We start from the raw sequence: 7,553 nt of genomic DNA on the forward strand, positions 1-7,553 counted from the left end.
GTAGTAAATATAAAATGCAAGAATTTATTATTTTTTTTTATATAAATAAAGCATCGTAATTTGTAACAATAAAAAATAATTTTTACAGGAACATTTCGAAAGAAGCCCCTAGTCTGTATTAATGAATTCGATATAACTCGAAGAAAAATAAATTTCTCACATACTATCAGGAAATTAAAGATTCAATTAGATTCCTATTTCAGTCACCTAAATTATTTAGGGTGAAATGAGTTTAGGAATTAATAGCCAAACCTAAATTTTTTTTTTTTTTTTTTTGCTTAAAAAAAAATAGCATTAATACAGTAAGTTATGTAAAATTTGCATAGAATGCTCTGCTTTACGGTTGTTGTAAAAATGGAACGGAAATTTGAATTTCGTTCCCTTTTAAATTTGGTACATTTTTACATTACGTCCAACTCATCGGTCACATTCAACACGTCAACTTTTATAGCTTTTCGGGTATGCTGGCAAGGTTAGGGGTGTCTATTCCGAAAGCCGTTCTAACATGGGTAGATTGGTAGGTGTATCAGAAATTTCGTGAAAAATAGTGAATAATTCCACCCCGTTATTCCAAGCTTATAACTCCTCGAAAAATGTAACTCAAGCCCTAATTTTTTTTTCAATTAAAGGAGCAAGGACCAAGGTTTCATTAAAAACAAAAAAACAAAAAAAAAACAAACAAACAACATGGTTTAAAAAAAAAAAAAAAAAAGGTTTTAAACTTCGGACTTTACAGATAAATTTCTAAAAACACTACTTTTTTTGTTTTAAATTTGAATATATTATTTATTGACCTTTTCTCTTCAATTTGTGATATATAACACTTTGGTGAGTAAATTAATTATTTACTTTTTAATAGAAATTTCAAAATGGGAGGCGTGAATTATTCGACCCCCTGTCTTTCCAAGCTTATAACTAGTCGAAAAATGTAATTCAAGCCGTAATTTTTTTTCAATTAAAGGAGCAAGGACCAAGGTTTCATTAAAAACAAAAAACAAAAGATAAAACAAACAACGTGGTTTTTAAAAAGAAAATAAAACTTCGAACTTTACGGGTAAATTACTAAAAAACACTACTTTTTTTGTTTTAAATTTGAATATATTATTTATTGACCTTTTATCTTCAATTTGTGATATATAAAACTTTGGTGTGTAAATTAATTATTTACTTTTTAATAGACACTTGAAAATGGGGGGGGCGTGAATTAAAAAAAAAACGTTTGTCTAAAATATTATATTCGTCTTATTGGAAAGAGCATAAAATTTCACATTAATCCTGAAAATATCGTAAAAATAGAATCAATAGAAAAATTTGCTAGATTTTTAAAGTTTAAAAATTGAAAAATATTGAGTTTGTAAAATTCATTACTGTTTTTAAAAAATATATATATTTCTATTACTTTTAAAACAACTTTAATAGTTTATTTTGGGAGTATAATCCATAAAGAAAATAAACAACCCACTTTTGAAAGAGAAATTACGAGTTTTTTATATTTTATTCGCAGTTTCGTGATAGGGGTGTCCAAAATTCCTACAAAAATTCTGATACATCTACTAGATTGGAGTGTTTATTCGTTGTAAACGTACCCGACAACCTATAGATGTCGACATTTCCAAGGTGAATGGTAAGCTGGACTTATGTAAAAAAATAACAAAAAGATATACCAAACTGACTTTTTCGTTTAAAAATGGAATTATTTCCCTTTCGTTATTAACTTTTTTTTTTTTTTAAATATTTTGTGTTTTATATACATAAAGTACAATTGTTGAATGTTACTGTTTTGATTATATTCGTTTGGGGGGGGGCACAATTAAAAAATTAAGAAAGATTAAAACGGAGCGCAATTTAAGTTTCCATTCCATTTTTACAACAACCGTAAAACAGCGCATACTCAGCAAGTTTTATCATAATTTATAAGCATGATGTTGAAACACTAAATCAACATTTTATTTATTTTTCTGCATAATTAATGATGGAAGTATTTTTCTATTTATTTTCTGAACATCTGTTAAAAAAAAAATAATTTGTATATTCTCATGAAAAAAAGAATCAAACTTTTCTCTACTTTCACATAACTATTTACAGTGTTCATGTAAAGCATTCACCTGTTCTTTTTATAATAAAAATTCCGTTTTCAAAGAAAAACGTTTACTGCCAAATTTCTTTAAAAAAAAAAAAAAAAAAGTGCAAGTTTTCCTGAAAAAAACTTTCACCTAACAATTTATGGTAAAATATTAATATTTTGGGGGGGAAAAAATAACTTTTATTGATTAAAAAAATTGCAAAAAATAATAAAAAGTAAATAAACGAACAAAATGCAATTTTTCTTGAGGAATGTGTTCCATTTTAACAAACTGAGCCACAGCAACACGTGGCTGGGTACAGCTAGTATATATATATATATATATATGTATAGATGCTATTTGTTTTTGTCTTTGCGATACTTTTTTAATGAATTATATGAAAGTGCATTTTTATCTAAATGCGAGTTGGGAATAATTTTCCCTTTAATCAATTTGGTACCCCCAAATGGGGAGCAGCATATGTATTATTTTTCAAATATAATTATCGACGGACATATATATATATAGAAATATAATAAAATATAGTAAAATAAAATTAAGAAAAATATTAAATATTTAGCATATGAAATAAGATGGTAAGTGAAGTATGGTTGGTTGTTTTTGTTTTACGGTATATCAACCCTTTTCAGGTTATTTAATGCCAAATCCAGTGATTCAGAAGAAAAAGTTTTTAATATATATATATATATTTTTCAAGTCGGTTTCTATTTAACCCATAGTTGGGACCCTAACAGGTACTACCACTCTAGGTCAGAGTGGACCTGGGAGCAATGGCAATTAAGGGGTGGCTCCACACTCCCCAAAGCCCGCAAACTGGGGCCTCACCATCGGATATAGTTTAAGGTCATATCCAGGACCTGGTAAGTGAAGTATCTAAAATTTTTGACACAAAAACATTTCTAAAGAATTCATTGGTTTTAATTGGTTTTCTTGAATAAAGTTTTTGGTTTGGTATAACATAGGGCATATGAGAGCGTGGAGAATATCGGTGGCAGTGAAGGATGGCCAGCATGCGAAGAGATTCGCAGCAGCAGAAGCAGTTGAAAAACGGGCATATGCAAATTAGGAAATGTGCACGAGAAGAGGAAGAGGAAAAAAGGAGAAAGAAAGTGTAACACATGCTTGCGAGAGAAAGAAAATTGGCGTCAAAGAAAATAAACATGTAAAGCAAAGGTGAGAAATGGCTGCCTGTGGCCGGAAGAAGGAGAAATGCAACCAATAAAAATGGATATGTGATAGCGAGAGTCTTTTTTTTTTTTTTTTTTTTTTAAGTGGTACCGAAAATAAGCTAATAAAAAACTTTTGTTAAAAAAAAGAGAAAAAAAATGTCGACCCAGATTTTTTATTTATTTATTTATTTCTAGTTTTATTTTATTTTTTATTTATTTATTTTTTTACAAAGGAGTCATTACTTATCAAAGCCCAGAGGCCACTCGAGGATTAGGGTTAATGGATATACATCAGTCAATGTGATTATAGCATAATAATCATAAATAGTGAAAACTTTGTATATTGGATTACTTAGGGGGACGGTTCATCAAGAACTTGTTTACATTGGACTTGAAGACAAATTGTAGTCAGCTGGAAAGCAGGCAAACGGAAGAGAGTTCTATAGGCGTGCAGTTCTAAGAAAGAAGCTTTAATCATGGAATCTACATTTAGGCACAGATAAAGAGTGTGGGAAATAATTAATAGTGGTTTTGGCTAGACAAGTGTTTTTTGTGAAAGTTTGGTGAGGGGGCACCATAGATTGACTCTAAGATGTTTTCATGATTGTTTGTCCATTTGCAACAGTAGCAACGTTACATATATATTTATTTTGGTGTTCATAACTAGGCCTTTTAACATAAAAGGGTCAATATGAAAAGAAGAAAAGAAAAATAAACATTAACACCTATGGCGAAGAGTAATGTGAAAAAAAAAAAAAGAATGATATTACACAATTTGGTGAGTATATTTGTTCGCTTTTTTCTTGTCTGCTTACTTTCAAATTTTTTGCAGTCCTGTCAGTCATGTAAAAGTTGGTTATTGTTTCATACTCATTTTAACATAGTAAATAGTCTAATTTTGTTTTGAAGAGAAATTTAGAAATAACCATTTTGACTTGAACTTATTTTTATAAGTTTGTGTTTAAACTATTTTATTGAATCACTAGAGTTTTAACATTTGGAAAAAAAAAACTTGCCTGGAGGTTTAGCAAGACTGGAATAAATGTTTAAACAATTATAATAGCTGAAAAACTAAAAATAAAAATAAAAAATGGTTCATTTATAATTGACTATTAATCCTGCCATTTTCGAAAATGATTATTAAATATGAAAACATTGTATTTAAAATTTTTTTTTCCTTATTTTTGAGTAAGAAATTGAAAAATGAAAGACGCGCTCATTTTTAGCATGCGCTGTGCTGAACAACTTATATTTGTGAGGTTTTCACGGTGTCTGTTGCTTTTCTTTGTTATTTTACTACATGGACTCTGAAATATTAAAATATTAAGTAGTTTTTATTTTGAAATAAAAGCAAAAAAAAAAAGAAGCTATGTGATGGTCAGGTAGAATGCTTGACATGGAGGAAATTATTCTTTAAAACTAAAACTCTACATGATGATGAGGTGCAGCACCTTGCATTACTACTATGGTAGAAAGATAAATATTTAGGGTGCTCACAGTTCTTGATTATTGAGATGGAGGATGTAAATAGCAACAAATTTTTTTTTCTGTAGACAGTCCGAAAGTTGTCAACAGAATTCGGGCAACAGATATTTTCCAGGGTATGCACGTAACCTATCCATTGGAAGCTAGTGACTGGATTGGTGAGTCAGTTTACGAATACAGAAACTTAGAGGATAGCAGAAATTAAAGTAGTGAGTGTATAAGCAGTGATCGAATTAGATAGATCTGCTGATGCTTAATAAGGTTAAACTGTATTGTGACACAAAAAAAGGAAACAGCAATAATTGTTGTATAATATTGATATTCGATTAAGTGGCCTCTGGCCTGTTGGGTCAGATGTCAACCATAAATTGTCTGAAATAATATCCTCAAAAGTGACTGAGCACTTAAGAGACAAAATTGGCCGAAATTGTGTTGAATAACAAACAGGGGCTGAGCCATTAAGAGACAAAAGGGGCCATGGGCTAAACAAAGGGTTAGATTAACTACTAGGACAAAGAACAATGTTATAACTAGCTAAGTCAAGATTTCAAAGAAGTTTTAACCAAAAGAAAACTATTTGGGTAGTTTGTGTAAACATCTATCAATGAGCAAGGAGAGATATGTTATGACTGATAGGATATTTACAGAGAATAGATTGTTGACGAAAGGGAAGAAAAGAAATCTGTGCAAAAAAATTAAATAAATAAAATTAAAATTAAAAAAAAAACTCACGCAAAATATATAGTGTAACCCGGATATAAGAGACGAGGGTTACAGCTCTCTAATATCCGGATCACACTTATATCCGCGTTACACTACATTAACACAGGTTCTAATTTGGGACCAGAGAAAATCTCTCTTATATCCGTATTTCTTATATTATTGTCTCTTATATTCGGGTTATAGTGTATGTATAAATGTATCCTGAAACACAATTAACATTATAACGTGTTATGAAGACTATCAAAAAAAAAAAAAAAAATGACGTTATTACTAAAATAAAAGTACCCCATTTCAGTGATGGCGAACATATACATGGAATACTTCGAAGACATGGCCTTAGGTTCAGCTCCCTTAAAGCCCACCATGTGGCTAAGATACGTTGATGACACCTTCATACTCTGGCCTCATCAGAAAGACATCCAGGCTCTCCTAGACCATGTGAACTCAATAAGACCATCGATACAGTTCACAATGGAGAAAGAAAAAGATAACCAACTGGCCTTCCTTGATATACTCATATCACGCACAGAGCATGGGTTTAAGACATCCGTATAGCGCAAGCCTACCTTCACTGGACAATACCTTAACTTCAACTCTTATCACCCATACAGTATCAAACATGGAATCGCACACTGCTTACAACATCGAGCAGAGACAATAAGTAGCGATACCATTACATACCACCAAGAAATGGTCAGGGTGAAGAATACCCTCCATCGTAACAACTACCCTGATAGCATACTATCCACCAGACGTGTTAATAGTATAAGAGAGGAGAATGAAACCCAAAAACCTCCAACGGTCTGCCTACCATACATACGAGACATCTCTGAAAAGATTCAGAGAATATGTGCCCCCTACAACATCAGGACGGTATTCAAGAGCGAGTCAACACTCAGACGACACCTGGTACGAGTGAAGCCCCGCATGGAGGAGAACATGACCAAAAACTGCATATACTCCATCCCATGCAGTTGCAGAAAGGTTTACAAGGGTGAAACAGGCCGCCCCCTTAAAGTAAGGGTGGAAGAACACCGAAAAGCGGTAACTAAAGGGGAGACGGAAAAATCGGGTATAGCCAACCATGTCTGGATGGAGAGGGGGGACCATCGCCCCCTATGGGATGAAGTAGAAATAATAAATAGAGAGACCCACTGGAAAGTGAGAAAACTTAAAGAAACAGCTCACATGCTCGGACATAACAACCTACTGAGCAAACCAAGCATAGAGCCGAATGCAATTTGGACACTTCTAATAGAGAGAGAAAACCTTGAATAACAACATAGGTTTAACATTAACAAAAACCAACTAAGAATTGTCCTAGTGACATATGGCCGAGTGGCCCTAGTCGTTGTATGAAAGTTTACAGTTACCCAAAGGTACTGAGTTCAATTCTGAACGAAGGCAGTAAAAAAGTAACATTCAAAACAGAATTAGCAACTATGTCCCAGAGCCTAGCTGGAGTTCGAACATGGTACGCCCGTAATGATAATAATAAAGGGTTGGGTTGGAAACTCCTAACAAACGGTTCCCAAGTTCGATACAAAACACCTGATGAAGGCCGTCCAACAATCTCAATCAATACCTCATTTTAGTTTGGTGAATTTTCAGACTTGTAACCAACAAACATCAAAAAGTAGGCAAACTCTGATTTCGTCTTGCAACGATTTGATTGGCTTTATAAAATATTTGTAACATTCGAAACCATTCTTGCACAACCAAGCTTAAACACTGCTTCAGTGAAATTTATGAAAATCTACAAAAAACATACATTCTCACTATTTAAACAGTTCACCGAGTTTTTTCCCCATTCAACATATTAAAATGTTGCCTTTAAATATTTGGAAGAATATGTTGGAATGGAATGATGGATATATATATATATATATATATATATTTGGTGGGTTTTTAACAGTAATTTGTACATTTTTTTCATTTTTAACTCATTTTCCCAAACTTACTGTGTTCAGAGAGTCAGACGCCATTTTAAATTTTCCAATGCATTGGTAAACACTATGTTTTTGGAGCTGAATAAACATGTTACATGAAATAAAAACACTAAAAAAATTTATCTAGTTAGGTGGAAAAGTAA

This window comes from Euprymna scolopes, chromosome 22 (genome assembly GCF_053919585.1).
Source record: "Euprymna scolopes isolate OS-2025 chromosome 22, ASM5391958v1, whole genome shotgun sequence".
Lineage (NCBI taxonomy): Eukaryota > Metazoa > Mollusca > Cephalopoda > Sepiida > Sepiolidae > Euprymna > Euprymna scolopes.